At 34.7% G+C, this 16,475-nt stretch overlaps 1 protein-coding gene across 6 annotated transcripts in view; it reads left to right on the top strand.

Moving 5' to 3' along the window:
- LOC149007803 (zinc finger BED domain-containing protein RICESLEEPER 2-like) overlaps positions 1–12,731 on the top strand; it is a 28,439-nt gene extending 15,708 nt beyond the window's left edge. For 3 of the 6 annotated variants that reach the window (XR_016175201.1, XR_016175197.1, XM_089166569.1), the window contains one exon: positions 11,412–12,730. The gene's annotated coding sequence lies outside the window, so the exon portion shown is untranslated. Of the gene's footprint in view, positions 1–11,396 lie in introns of all 6 variants that reach the window. The other 3 variants (XR_016175199.1, XR_016175200.1, XR_016175198.1) reach the window with 2 other exon arrangements.
- The last annotated feature ends 3,744 nt before the right edge of the window (positions 12,732–16,475 follow it).

Genomic DNA, 16,475 nt, shown 5'->3' with positions numbered 1-16,475 from the left:
GTTTGGGGATATTTGATTAGTGGATTTTATATCTACTAACTAATTGGTTTTGAGTTTACATTTTTGTTAGATTGTGAGTATTCATTTGATTTAATTTGTGTTTGTAAATATGTTTTCTCAGAATTAACTTTTGGAAACATCTTGAGTCAAAGCACCAAATCTTATAGGGAATTTCCATGTGGATGGATTAAAATCATACAAGGAAGAGAATTGTTAGGAGATTCGAAGGGTTGCTTTTATCGATTCTCACCTATATGGAAATAGGGTTGGGGAGATCTATTTTCTTCTAGGGAAAGTAAGTGATTCGTGAGGATGTGATTAAGTGGACAAAATAAGAAATCATGGTGGCCAAGAGAGAGAAACAGAAGTCAAGAGAAGGGGGAAAAGAAAAAAAAAGGGAAATGTTGGCTGTGGGAAAACGCTGGGTTTTTTGAAGGATTGAATTTTGGAGATGGGAAAACAAGAAATAAGATTTGGAGCTTTTGGAATAAGGGCTCCCCCCCCTCTCTCTCAATGTTCTCTTTCTTGTGATGTTTTTAATTTTTAGAATGAACTAATTTTATTTTTCTAGGGATAAGATGTAGCCTGACTTTGAGTTTTTACTCTTTAATTCATCAATATAATTCTAAGTATCTTTTTCCATTGATTGAGTATTTACTTCTATTCTTAATGCCTTGGATTAATTGGCCACTAATCAATTGATTTGTTAATTATAATGAATTGAGAGGGGATTTATGTGTTTGGTTCATTGGAGTAAATGCCATGAATTACATATAGGATAGAAATATACTTATATGGTTTGTGTAGTTGTTACATGGGAATCCATAAAACTTAATGATCTCCTAGTTGTTATAATTCACATAGAGATTGGCAATTGAAAGAATTTCTACTAGTATTGGAGGAAGACTAGTAGATAGGGAAGGGAATCTCAACTATCAATCAAAAAAATATTTCAAAATTATAAATATGGAAAAGTGGGAAGGATTAATTATGGTGAAATTTGATCCCTAGGTTTTCAGCTATTGACAAATTTTAGTTTAAATTTCAATTTGCAATTTGATCAATGATAGTTCTCTTTCTCATTAATTCTTTGAACAAAATTGGTTTAATTAGCTTGGTAACTAGTCTATAGTCCTTGAGGGAACGATCTTTATTTCATCATTATATTACTTGTTAATGAAAGCGTAACTTGTGTTGCTATTTTTCACAAGAAGTTTTTAAGCTCCACCAATATTTTAAATATGTTGGGGATGAAGGGAAAGTGCATAAGGTCTTTGAAGAAAAGAGGCCATTCAGAGCCTCTGAATCACATGAGCCATTGTGTTAATGTACGACCAAGAGGCAGAAGCCAAAGAGGACACAAATCTTGGACTTGTGATCGTTCTCACATGGAGTGAGGCAGAAGAAGTACATGGTCTTCATCAATGACAAAAGAATTCAGCCAAAGCCTAAGTTGGGTAGTACAACTGTACAAGGTTAATGACATACAACCGTCTTGCCAACAATAGGGCCAGCCAATAGATGGAAGGTGAACAAAAACTTGTGAAAAATAGCAACGCAAGTCTACACTATCATTAACAAGTAATATAATGATGAAATAAAGATCGTTTCCTCGAGGACTATAGACTAAGTATCAAACTAATTATACCAATTCTATTCAAACAATTAATAAGAAAAATAATTATCATTAACCACATTGCAAATTGAAATTTAAACTGAAATCTGTCAATAGCTGAAGCCTAGGGATCTGATTTCACCATAACTAATCCTTCCCACTTTTGATTCATCTTTATAATTCTAAAATATTTTTCTGATTGATAGTCGAGATTCCCTTCCTATGTACTAGTCTCTCTCCAGTACTAATAGAAATTCTCTCAATTGCTAATCCACTATATCTCTTATGTGAATTATAACAACTAGGATATCATTAAGTTCTTTGGATTCCCATGTAGCAACTACACAAACCATGTAAGTATATTTCTATCTTATATATAATACATGGCATTTACTCCAACAAACTAAACACATAAATCCCCTCTCAATTCATTATGATTAACAAATCAATTGATTAGTCGCCAATTAATCAAAGGCATTGAGAACAAAAGTAAATACTCAATGAATGGAAAAAGATACTTGAATTATATTTGATGAATCAAAGAGTGAAAATTCAAAGTTAGGCTACATCTTATCCCTAGAAAAATAAAATTAGTTCATCCTAACATTAAAAATTCTTTCTTGTCTTCCTTCCGTCATCAGAAAACCAATTAACCCAACATTTTTCCACAGCCAACATTTTTTTTTTCCTTCTCTTGACTTCCGTTTCTCTCTCTTGGCCACCATAATTTCTTATTTTGTCCTCTTAATCACATCCTCACAAATCGCTTACTTTCCTGGAAGAAAATAAATCTCCCCAATCTTGTTTCCATATAGGTGAGAATCAATAAAAAGCAACCTTGCAAATCTCCTAACAATTCTCTTTCCTTGTAAGATTTTAGTCCATCCACATGGAAATTCCCTAAAAGATTCGGTGCTTTGACTCAAGATGCTTCCAAAAGTTAATTTTGAGAAACCATAATTAAAAACACAAATTAAATCAAATAAATACCAAAATCTAACAAAAATGTAAACTCAAACCAATTAGTTACTAGATACAAAATCTACTCATCACATATCTTTAACTCAAACAAGACTTTTACCTAATCAAGGCTCTTTGGTAAACCAAAAAGAAAATCCTGAAAATTAGATCAAGCAAATATTTAGGGCTGGAATGGACCAAACTACCCCTCTAGGAGGGTTCAGCCAGCCCTTGGTGCACTAATTTGGAGTGGCCTTGGGGCCCACACAAGTATTTCGGCCGGGGAGTGAAGTTAGGACTTAGAAACTGGCACGCCTGATGTACTTAACATACAAATCCAAATTCAAACAGGAGTCTAATAACTAAATTTATGAGGACTCATTATCATATTCTAGACTGAGTCAAACATTATTAAAATTAAAATAGAACATATAAAAATACTTTTATGCCCTTATAACTTAAGTGGCACAAAATTTACATAATTAGACCAATTAAACTAAATTAAAAACCTATTTTCGTACTTGACCTAAACAATAAATTTATGGGCCCACAGAGTATGCCCATTACAGAAAAAAACATTATTAAACAAACCCCAACCCTCATAGCTATCAACCTAAGTTGATTTTCAAATGGAAATAGGCCAAGTCGGTATTTGATCTGCATCATGACTTGGGTCAAACTGTCCTGGATTTTGTTGGAGATTTGGCTTGTGAGTGCTGTTGACGGGGATGAGTTTTTGAGATGAAGGATCTTTCATTTTACCTGTCAGTGAGTTAACTGCAGAAGGTAACGGATACTTGAAACTCTTAACTTTTTAAGTAGTTGCATATGCTCTCTCCCCTGTTGTTGCAACGGCGATTGTGATTTATTGACTTCTGAGGGTGGTCTCCTATCAAAATCTACAACAAATCCATAATTTGTGTAACAGATTAGAGCATGGGTACCATGCCACCTTGGTAGGGTCTCCATAATCCAATTTTTGGGTGATTCAAGTCATCCAGTGCCTTGTGCGTAACATTGTGCAACTATGGCATCCCAGTTAACATCCAATGAACTAATTAATTGAGGATAACCTATTTCAGTTCTTACCATCCAAGGGAGATTAAGAAATTAGGTTTCCCAAGCCTGCAAATTTTTGTCGACAGCTTTAACCATTAGTTGAATATTATCCACAGTAGCTTTGGAGCATCCTAGACTGGTGATGCATCGTTCAGTACTGATATCATTTCCTTTGCAATCTACTGAGGACACATTAGGGGCACATGGAACTCATTGTTACACTGCATCCATTAACTAGGTTCCTTTGAGTGGCAAAATGAATAGGGGAAGCATCACTTTCAGTTAGATTCTCCAACAATGAGCAGTAGAGGACAGCCAGGTGATGCTAACCAGCAATGACATCTGCAGACTCTAGTCACTCTACCTAGAGGGATAAGTGGGGAGTGGATGAAACAGGGGGTAGTCAATCGATTTTAAGCTGTAGCTTTCTTATTCAACATGGTGATGGAGAGTCGAGTTCCTATGCTGTGGGTTCTCTACCAGGTCTGCTATAGTAGTCAAGAGCAGAGCTATCTTTGTTCCTTTGCCTTTCCATGCAAGCTGTGCTTAATCCTTTCTATTGTCCTCCATTTCAGTATTTATGCTTGATCTAATTTTTCAAAACTACAAATTATGTTCATAATAGAATACTCGAATGGCAGCTCAACCAGTGATGTAGCCTCAAGTAATGAGGTTCAGTTCTTCCAAGATCTTTAGATGATCAGCAATGAATAAAACTCAGGTTGACTACATCAAGCTGCTGCTGAAACAAAATTCTGACTAGGAAATTGTACTCTCAAACTAAGCCCTCTTTTCTGATTTATAAATCTCTACTGATTTTTCCAGATATATTCTCTGTTTCTGACTTGTTAGTATGATAAACTGCTGCCCTGAACTTCTCAAATCTGGAAATTGGGTTTAAAGGGGACTCAAATGGACATCTGTTTTGGGGTTTTAAAAGTTGGATGGGATATAACAGGGACTGGTTTAGGGTTACAGAGTTAGGGTTAAGAGGCTTGGGTTCGGGAAGGGAGAATTAGGTAGTTATGGGACTAGGGATGCTAAGATCTAGGGTTTAGGATTCTGTTTCAGAATTAGGGTTTTATTTTAAGGTTTGGGAAATCTAAGGCAGCTGGGATTTAGGGTTTTAGTGGAGGGAAAGGGTTGAGGTGGGTTTGAGTGTCAGTGGCTGTATGGAGATGAGGGATCCTCAAGGGCATGGTTATTAAAGCGGCAAAGGACCAGGGAGTGGGGTCGCTGGCGATTAGGCGACAGCGGTGTTTAGGCGGCAAAAAGCGACAAAGCGGTTAGCAATATTTTAATATAACACAAACTATTTTTAATACAAATATTTTTTATAATAAACAAAGTACTAAACAAACATTCAACAACACATTCATAAAAATAAAAATAAAAAAACATTCAAGAATCACAATTAGAAAATTATCCCAAAAAGAATAAAACGAACCATCTCATCAAGCATCAAAGATTCAAATAATAATTATGTAGTATGTACTATACCCAGAATCAAGTGAAAATGAAAATGAAAGAAAAGAGTATGAACTAGCGAATCATTGAATAGGGCCATGCATCACATCTCCGACAGGGCCCAACCGAAATGGCTCACATATTTAAATTCATATACGGTATTCTAGAATAAATTATGATTAAAAAAAGAAAAAGAAAAAGAAAAAATAATATGCATAAATTACAAAATGTAAAAAAAGCGGTTGCTTTAGCATCTAGGCGGCAATATGGCGCAAAAGGCGGCAAAGTGGTAGTGCCTAAGTAAAAAGAGGCAAGAAATCAGCTCGTTAGTTAAGCGGTTCAAAAACTTCTTTGCCGCCTAGGCGGACGCTTTGATAACCATGTTCAAGGGTGAAGAATTCTAATGGAGGTTTTAGAATTTCGGGTCCTAGGGTTCATGGAGAGAAGGAGAGAGCTGAATGGGGTAGGGTTTGTAAAACATCAATTAAAATATGGAAGGTGAATGGTATCAATGCTAACTTGTTACATACCTATAACACAAGTCTTGTAAGGGACTGAGATAGTGATGGAGTAGTGAAGGCAGGTTGCAAGCACCGGCAAAGGAAAATCCTTTAAATAGAATAGGTTACTTACTCGATCACATGGAGGCCCCTTACCATTGATGAGAAGCTCTACTAGCATCTACTCTTAGGCGGCAACACTCTTTATTAATTGTATTATGAATTCTGTAAATCTGAGATTTGTAACAAGCACTGGCCTTTTGTTTATAGCCCTAAAATGGACTCTCCTAGTTGTACTCAACATACTAATCCAAATTCAATTAGGACTCTTATAACTGAACTAAAAGGACTCCTTATCATATATTAAACCTATTTATACTCCTAAAGCTAAATAAAACTTAAGAAAAAGATTATTCTTTGCTTATAACCTAAGTTGGGAAAAATACATAACTAAATCAATTTGAGGCCTTTTTGGTATCAATTTTCACTCTCAAATTTGCCTATTTAAAAGAAATCAAAACAAGGATCTATTGATGTGAACCAGAATCCAGCCCCTGGCTGAATCCCTAGGAGTGGGCCCCACGGCCACTCAAAGTGACGCACCTAGCGCTGGCTGCCAAAACCTCCAGGAGGGGATATTTGGTCAATTTTAGCCCTAATTATCTGCTGGAATTTAATTTCAGAATTTATCACTTTATTCCGGAGTCTTGATTTGTTTTGTGAGTTGAGTTTTAAGTCATTAAGAGTCTTTCTTTTAAGTTGGACTCTTTTAGATAAGTTAAGTCTTTTATTTCAAGAAGAATTCTTTTAATTTAGGTGGTTGTAAAGTAGTCGTAAAAGGGTATTCTAACTGATAAAGAAAACCCTAGTTAAGTTGGTTTTTTAGTTGAGTCGAAATAGAGTATTCCAGTTTGAGTTAAAGTTCTTTATTCTTGATCTAAGGCTATAAATAGGCCAGCCTATGATTGTAAACTTTAGTCTGCATTTGAATAAAAATTGAACATTGTTTGTGGGAACCTCTCCCCACCCTCTCTCTTCCCCCCCGCTTTCTGTTCTTTTTTTTCCTGAAACTCTGGGAAAACTGAAATATAAAAAAAAAGAAACGAAAAGAAAGAAAGAAAAGAAAAAAGAAGAAGAAAGAAATGAGAAAGAAAAAGAAAAAAGAGTAAGAAAGAATAAGAAGAAAATCAAGATTCTTGAAAGAATTCAGCAAGAACACCCCTTCCCCGTGCCGCATGGTTCCCCTACCCCTCCCTTCCCAACCGCCTCCCTTTGCCGCAGAGATCCTCCCTCCCTCCCTTATCCAAGATACTTCCCATTCAATTTTAATACTGCATTCCCTTTACTTTTCCTTCCTTGATTTTCTTAACATCTCAAATCCCTACCCATACCGATTTTGTTATTCCTTCCCTTTTCCAATCAACCCTAAAATCTTCTTTATTTTTTTTTTTTTTCATCCAAGAAGCATTCCCACAATCTTTCCTAAACCGTCCCATATCAATTCAATTAATCCGAGGATAATTTTAGCCATCCAAAATCATCCCACAAGAATTGTTGTTGTTGCTAACTTTTCCCTACCCACTCATTTGGGTCCAATTTTATCTCCTTGTCCTTCCCACAACTCCTAAGTATCTCTCCATATATCTATTCCATCCGTAAGATTTTGAATTTCTTTTCTAGAATATTCTGGGTGAACTCTTAACTGTAAGGAATTTGTGCAAGAACCTTGACCCTAATAGTTTGGTAAGTTTTGTCCAGAATTGATTATAGAATGAAAAACAAATTTGGCATGTCAAATGAAAAATTGTGACCCTAACCCTAGAAATCAATACCAAGTTAACCTCATGTTCTTCCTTCTCCAAATTGATTTATCTTGCAAGCCAAACCCTAAATATATCTTCAATTTCCAAGAAGAACTACCTCTGTTGAATGGATTGTTCGTTTTGTTGCTCCAAAGAAGAACAAAGTCTAAAATAATATTGATTGTGATACTTAGAAGTCTGATTAGTGGATAAACTCACTCAGATGAATATCAATATTTAAGAGTGTATAGGGAAACTGAACAATAATCTGAGAGATGATGCAAAACAGAACTGGACAGTAGAAATAGGATTCTGATGATCTGACTTCAGATTCCGAATTTAAAGCCATAAACGGATTCAGGACAGAAATGAAATCTGGTTTGAAGTATTGGGTGTATTGAAAGAGGAACATAAGATTTTCTGTAACTTGAAAGTTAATAAACTGAATATGAACAAGAAGCTAGTTTTTTTTTGGTTGTTGTTGTTTTATTTATTTATTTTTTTCCTCTCCCTTTCTTTCTTTCGGGGGGGGGTGAATAGAGGTTCAACACCAGATTCCTGGCTTATGAGCTCCACCAAATTTCAAGAGAAAATCAGTAATGGGGGTAAAAATAGTGTGAAGAGGATGACAAAGAAGAAGATGGTCAATCGAATGCTTGTCACCTGTTGATCTCCCGGCAATGGCAAACAAAACCCATTGAAGATGAAGTTCTTCTCTATGCAAAGGTGGATTTTTGGATTTTCTTTTGGCGGTTTAGAAACTGCAACTTTGGGTCATGGATCGTGTGGAAAGGAGAGAGAGAGAGAGAAAAAGTTATATAAATCTTTGAAGCAAGAGCAGCCAAGAGCAGAGGTGCAGAGTTATGAGAATAGATTTGGAAGGTTTTCATAAAGACAATGTACTTTTGCTATTATATCCTATATTTGAATTGGGTTTTGAGTGATCTTGCGCAAAAATCAATAGAATGGGGTTTTTCTATTTTTTAGATGAAAATAAGATTCACAATAGACACCCTCCGCCCCCCCCCCCCCCAAAAAAAAAAAAAAAAATAAAAAAATGAAGAATTATGGGAAAATGAGAATGAAATTTTGATGTAAAACCTATTTTGTACTTGGCATAAACACTGAACTTATAGGCCCATGACCATATAAACCTGCTTAACGAAGGCCCAACACCCATGTCTATCAACCCTAAGTTGATCTCAAAGGGAAATTGGCCAATTTGGTGTCTGACCTTCATCAACCGAAGTAGCAAAAGCCGATTGGAGTAAGTTCCGGAGGTAGCATCAGGGTTGGAGGCTGAATCTTCTCAGATGTAGTGAAGGCACTCTCTTATTGATGCAGAATTGGCAGCATATACAAGGAAGAGAAAAGCCCAATGGTCAAGCCCATCAAAGCCTAAAGATATGATCCAAAACAACCCATGGCTTGCATGGGCTAGGACTATTGGAGTGGGTTAAAATGAGCCCATGGTTTCATAGGCTTGGATCACTTTAGTGGAAGAAGAACAACCCACCTATTTTAAACTAAGCCCAAGTCTAGCTTTGAAAAGTCAACAAAAGGAGCTAGTAGGTGGTGTTGGTTAGTGGTATGGTAGGTGGATGTTTCCATTATTATTTTGACTAATGGTGTTGGGTAGTAGTTGGATGTTTCCATTATTATTTGTAGTAGGTTGTGTTGGGTAGTGGTTGGATGTTTTCATTATTGTTTTGGTCTCTTTAGAGTGCTATATAAGAAACTCATGTAAGAGGTGAAAAAACAACTTATGAATTGAAATCAAATTGCTTGCTAGCATTCTTCCTCTTTGGAGAACCCTTGTGTTTGATCAAGGTAGGTTGGTGTTCGATCCAATCGATCCACCTTGCAGTGTGAAGCCCGGGTGTTACATGTTACATTGTTATTGTCACTTTCTTCATTATAGTTCTGTCCTTATTTGAAGATCTATTCAGCCTGTTATAATAACATTCTAGTTTCAGCCCTTATTCCCCTCTAAACTCTGTTTCACCTTAAGTCCATCAAATCTGAAGTTGATTCCCTGTGAAAGGTCCTATTTGGCTACTGTTTTGATCATTCAAATACAGTACTACATTACTTATACTAGACTGTATTTTCCAAGTGAATGGTGAATTGTATGTCACAGAGACGCACACAAAGACCATGTTATTGCAATAGCTGTTGACTCTTGCTCACTCGTGCTTGAAATGCCCATGCCCAGCTTGGTCGTGCCTAATGTTCCCCATGCCCATTGGATGCACTGCCTGATGCTGGTCACAACCTGGTGCATTTATCTATACAAATGACAAAATATGTCTACACTAAAAATTTTTTGTATAAGAAACATCTCCTTTCTAACCAACTACTTGGAGGCTTTGATATTTGCCTCTTGTTATTTTTTGTGTAGTCCAAACACTTGCTATTTAATTGTATATACTTCATAAAACAATCATAACTATAGGGTGAGCTAACTAATTAAGTGAGAGAACATATATCATATCATGCCCATGAATGTATGAACAATGCTACGATGATGAATCATCATGCTATTATAATTACAAAATCTGAAATCTGATAGAGATGTAACCTTATTAATTATCATGCATTCATGTAAAGATGGGAGTACCAGTCCACTTTTTTTTTTAAATTTTTTCTTTTTCCAATTCTGTTTTAACCTTTCAACTCCCTCAACAATATGCTGATATCTGCCTTAGCTTTACTTTTCTCCCTTTCTTGTCTCTCCTATCGTCATCCTCTTGCCATGAGTCCTCCTTATCCTAACTTGCCTGGGACTGTTGCCTGATTCTACTTAGTTGATCTAGGATGCATTTAGTAATGGTGTCGGAGAACAGTTCTGATGTCCTTTTGTTCTGGAATGGATTGTGAGTGTTTGTTAAAAGGGTTCATTCTTTTGTTCTTAAAGAACAAGTGAGAGAAGTGGTCTGAAGAACAGTTTTTGCACTTACATGTTCTGTTGGGGGAACAGAATCTTGATAAAATGGTCTCAACAGTGAAAGTCCTCTTGAGACCATCCCCACCCCCACCCATGCAAACCCTTCCACCTTCCTCTCCTGTCCCATGCCTTTTCTTGTAAACCAGAATTTTCAGATTGTTGACCTAATTGGAAAATATTTCCTGAATGGGTTCATCAAATATGGTATTCTTACATGGTATCAGCTGTATGTGTTTTCCTTCCTACTGCTTCCAACTGTCTTTATCTTATCTGTGATATAGAATCTCCTCTTCCTGTTTCAACTAGTGTTCCATGGTGCAATGACATTAGTTTAGTTTTGGGAAGTTGGTGACAATTAAGCTTATGTTGTTGGTAGTTTGTATGTAAGCTTCACCTTCAAAATGGAAGCATAAGCGTTTCAGCATGTGATTGCATGCATGATCACAATAGGTCCTGTTTGGTTTGATTCTAGTCTAATATCTGAGTGTGATTTTATCTTTTTGGACTATTGATTTAATTTTGTAACTTATCTTTCGAGAAAGAAAATCAAACTGGACATTAAGATAGAAAACATGAAATGATTGAGGATTTATTTCCATATTGTAGACTGATCTGAATCCAACCCTGTCCGATCAGGTTTGGGCTGTTTAGATACTTGTTAGTTATGATTTTGTTGAGATAGTGAATCAAATTGAAAGTGACAATCATCAAAACTAGCAGATTAATTCTCTTGAAACCAATTCACTTGAGTGAGACTCAAGAAAAAATTTGCACCACATTGGATGATTTACATCAAAGCTGCATAAAAAAGGATATTGTGGTTATAAAACCTTTACAACCTCCCAATTTACAAAACTGATCTTTTAATTGTCAAAGAAGATACATTTGATCCATATCCAATTTGAACCTTCACATGGATTCTATGCTTAGATTTATGTTATGATGCAATGAGGTAAATCATTGATCTGATCAATACATTTCTTCATCCTGCTTTTTTGCTTCTTGAGTATTCTCTAAGCATCTCCATTTATTTCATCATCTTTTAGTTCCTCTTGATTCAGGAAGCTTTTCTGTAGATGCCTTGCTGCTCTCCTGCATACAAGAAATTCATAGGTAGCAATAATGTCCTACAAGAATGAACCTGAAACCACTAAGACAAATGAATGTATGAAAGAAGCTCCATCCTGTATGCTGCTGTTGTATGATGGAAGAAGATCTTGAAGCACTCTCCGTTCCACTGTTGCAGCTGAAAGAAGATGATAGAAGCCAGGTTTCTTTGAAGGAAATGATTGAAGGGAAGAACATGGAACATGAGATGACAACAGAAAAAAGGTGTGAAGGTGATGGAAGAATGTAAGAAAGGAAAAATTATTAGGATGATGGAAGAAAGGAAGAAAGAAACTCATTTAGCTTTGAGTACAGGTTTTTCTTCTGAAAATGTATTCTTATACTTTTAAATTGATCTAATTTGAAGGCTAGAATCCATGTAGTTGACACCATTTTCTTGAGGAGTTGATGAAATATACACCATCAGGTTTATTTTGGTGGCACTTGAGAATTGTTGAGAAATGATAAGGTGTTCCTGAGATTTAGATTGCTAACAAGGAAACTAGAAAACAAAAGAAGAATGATGACTATCTACCATTGAAGAGATTCCAGGAGACATACCTGGATGCACAGGTGACTGCTCGGAAGAGGTGCATTACGATTGTCTGTTTTGTAATCAACCAGATCAGTAACACCGAGCAAGGAGAAGAACTGCTTCCTAAAGGTAATTAGTAGCTTCATCTGGCACTCATATCCAATTGCTCTAGTCCTGCATAGCTTGCCAACTCTCATAGGCTTGCACCAAAACAAGTTGCAGAAAAACAAGTTGGAGGTATGATAAATCTCCATCCTGGGATTCTTTTAGTTTACTAATAATACAGATCGATCTCCTTTGCTTGGCAAACCATAAACAAAATAGTTGTTTATTGAAGTATTAGTCACTAGAGAGATTATTTTTTGTGGTTGGGCTACTATGTTTATGTATGTTCTGGGTGAGTGTTAGTATTTGTTGATTGAATCATTTCCCTCAGTATTGAAAGTGCCAAGACAGTCTTTGAAAGTTTTTGGAAATAATTTTGGAAGAAACTTTTAGACATGATTCACCTCTGCTTTCATTTTCAGGGAATTTTTATTTGGGCCCTGAGGTTTTGATCTAATTAAATCACTTTCTATCCAAGAAAGATGAAATTTTGTATTTGGCATTCCTTCAGTATCTGAGGAGGACCATTAATCACTAAACGGTTTTCGTTACTTTAGTCATTTTTATGATTAAAATATCCTTCTACCCTTTCTACAAGCACCAATGGACGTGATCTTTATACAGTGGTGGCAGCTTCTTATATTAACGCAGTAAGACCAAGGAGGTGCGGAGTCGAACTTTCGTCCTTTTACACCTACTCGGTTACTCCCACGCCCTTCCCCTCCTTTGATAATTGATGAAAAATGAAAATGCGAAAGATGGTAAAAAGACAACAGCAAAGAAGGATAGAAGAATCTATTAACCACCACAGAGTGAATGAGTTCACTGTTAAGAAGCACTAGCAGTTTCTCCTCCATTTTCAACCGGTAAAGCCTGAGTTGTTCTGGCTTCACCAAGTCTGTACTGATGTTATCATTGAGATTTAAAAAAAAAAACATGATGAGGGCATTTTGGTCATGCTTTGCCAAATCTGCAACGATGGTATCATTAAGATGCAAAAAAAAAAAATAAAAAAAAAATAAAAATGATATAACTGTTATAAAATGGAGAATAAATATTAAAGATTAGGAAGAAAATTAAGTAAAAAAGAATCAAACTTAAGACCTCTTTGTCGAGGATTGTTGATTTTTCTAACTGAGCAACGCTGCATTACATATTTATAGAAGTAACAGTATTTGATATGAAAATATTAGAGTCTACAAGAAAATATAATATATGAATTTTGCACAAAATAATGTGTTCCTGATATGGATGGATATATTGTTGTAATTTTCAGTTAATATGGGAATGCCGATCACCAAGTTTGTACACTGAGGTGGTTAAGATTTTCATTTGGAAGTTACATCATTTGGTATTATCTTTTCAGGGGTGATGAACATCCACAATCAATATTATTTATAAACTCCTCTTTGGATGTCCATTAATAGGTAATATATCTCGTTAAAATGTACTAAGAAAAAACCCAGTGGAAAAAAATCTTATTGAAGGAAAAATAATATACGTATCAAAATAATACGTCTTAGCAGCTATCTCATAAAAATTTTAATTGGAAAACCCAGTGGGACGAAATCTTGGTGAAAGAAAAAAAATAGTGTAATACGTATTTTACTCATCCTGATGATAATCTCATTGAATATCTTTAAGTCACATCCCAATCTCATAAACCAACTTCTCAAAATTTGAAATAGGCAATGGCTTTATTAAATAAATATACCAAATTATCACTTGAACGAATTTGTTGAACATCGATTTCACCATTTCGTTGAAGGTCATGAGTGAAGAAATTCTTGTGAACTATGTTTTGTTTGATTTCATTTGATATATCATTCTTTTAATTGACATACAACATTGTCTTCATAAAATATTGTTGGAACTTTTTTTTCAAATGGAAGATCGTATGCTTTGTAGATGTGTTGGGTCATTGATCTTAACCAAATGCATTATCGATTTGCTTTATAAATAGCTATTATTTTGCATAATTTAAAAATGTGACAGCTATTTATGCTTTGTTGAATGTTAAAAATAGTCGTACTTCCATTTGTGAATAAATGGTCTATTTGAAATATAGTTTTTTGTGGATTAGATAAATATTTGCTTCTGCATAACAAGTAAGTTGATTTCATATTCATTTAAATAAAATAACTCCATGTTAATAGTATTTCAAAGGTATCGAAATATATGCTTAATACCATTCCAGCTCTTTGTGTTGGACAAAAACAAAATCTTACTAATACATTTACAGAAAATGCTATATTTGGTCGTGTACTATTAGCAAGATACATTGATGCCTCAATTGTGCTTAGATATGATATTTCAAGATCAAGTTTTTCATTGTTTTCATAGGGTTGAAACGGATCTTTCTTTATGTCGAGCGATTTCACAACTATCGGGGTATTCAATGCATGTGTTTTATCCATGCTTCAAAATTTTCTTTGTATAAGTTGATTGATGAATGAATATTTAATTTGTCAAATATTCAATTTACAAGCCAAGACAAAATTTTTTTTCTTCAAGATCTTTCATTTCAAATTCTTTGAATAATCTACTGTTTTTCTCTTTTGGAAGCTTTTCTGGAATTAATTGAAATTATCAATATATATACTTATTATAACAAAGCTAAATCCATATATTTTAGTAAAGACATAATAGTAAATTGGGTCATTTTTGTACAATTTCTTAATGAATATTCACTATGGCGATTATACTTGATTGCTTTAATCCATATAATGATCTTTGAGTCTTATTGAACAATTTTCCTGAAAATTTTATATGCTTCAAACATTTTGAATATTTCAGGTATTTTCATACTTTTGCATTTACCACAAAAGAATATTTTTTCATTGCCATGCCTTTGCTAAAACCTTTATGTTGAAATATAACTTTTCACATATCATATTTGCACAAAAATCAATTTGTATCCCACTAGTTTTCACCTTCAGGTGTTTGAACTACAGGTTCAAAAAATTAACTTTTTCAAGCAAATTCAATTATGCTTGAATTATGTTTTTTTATTTTTTTATTTTAGTCAATCGTTTCTTCATTTACATTCATCAATAATTTAGGTTTACTATCTTTGTCTTGTTTCATTATTCCAATAATAACATTATATGCAAAAATATTGTCGATAATTATACCTTTTTGGTTCCATCTTTTTCTTGTAGTGACGTAATTAATAGAGATGTCTTCATTTTTATTATTTTTTTCATGAATAATTGTCTCTATATTATAAGAATCTTGATAATTTGCTCATTTCTTTTTCTAGAATTTTTATCCATAAAACTTATTGATCTTGCACGTTTTAAATGTGTTTTAGTTTTATTTGCAGTGATAGATTTTTCTGTTGGGACATTAACCCGAATTAGAGCATTTGCAGCTATTATATGAGAATTAGTAACTCTTGCCAGGTCAGTAAATCGGCAGTTAATTCGTAATATCTTGTAAATGTATTACTGAACTTCAGGCTCACATTACTCAATGCAAATGTTTAAATGAGATAATGATAGTGCATTTCAATTATTCTCTTTTTCCAACTGTTTCTCACCCTCATGTTAAAAAAATTAATTCATCAAAATGATAATCAGTGAGTCTAACTTTAAATAAATCTCCATTCATGAACATTTAATTGGTTGAATTTTATTTTTTGGAATTTAAAGATGCATATTAAGTTTAAGCAATTTTTTTTGGGTGTGTTTTAAATGCATGAATCCCTGGTAATACCATTTTATCTCAGGGGACAACACATCAATCTACTTGTATGTTTTGTGGCGGTTGTTCAGAATCAATCTAGCACCTTTTGTTTCTTGTGGGTGGGCCAAGCGAATCTTGGCAGCGGGACCTTTGGGATTGAGAGCCGAGTCTCTCACTCAGAGATCTTTACGTCATCTTTGCAATAGTCTTTTGAGAAATTTTTTTCTTGATAAACCGTCTCTTCATTGGATGTTCTCTATTATGATTATTACTTGTTACTTTATTTGGTATCTTCATAAAGATGGATCATTCAATAATCAAAGTCGTGACCCGGAAGAGTCCTCCAATATGTATCAAGATGGATGGCGGATTTGAAGACTAAGTCCCTTGGGCTTGATAAATATCATCCACTGGGCAACTTGGCTTTTAGAGACTGTTTCGTAGTTCATAGACTAATCTAATACATCTCCATGATCCTATTTTAATGTGTGCAGGGGTTCATCGGCAAGCTGTGTGGAATTGGCTGAAGCAACTGAGGTGCAAACCATTACAGTACAAGAAAATGGATCAACAACGACACTTTGCCTAAGGATATAGTGGCGCTTTTAGAAAATGCTATAGTATGTAACATATAGCGTAGCGGCGTTTTCATAAAAACGCCATTGTATGGTAATATATAGTGGCGTTTCAT

Source organism: Hakea prostrata, chromosome 8 (genome assembly GCF_041222555.1).
Source record: "Hakea prostrata isolate BN-2017 chromosome 8, UWA_Hpros_2, whole genome shotgun sequence".
Taxonomy (NCBI): Eukaryota; Viridiplantae; Streptophyta; class Magnoliopsida; order Proteales; family Proteaceae; genus Hakea; species Hakea prostrata.
This window is presented reverse-complemented; position numbering and strand designations above follow the sequence as displayed.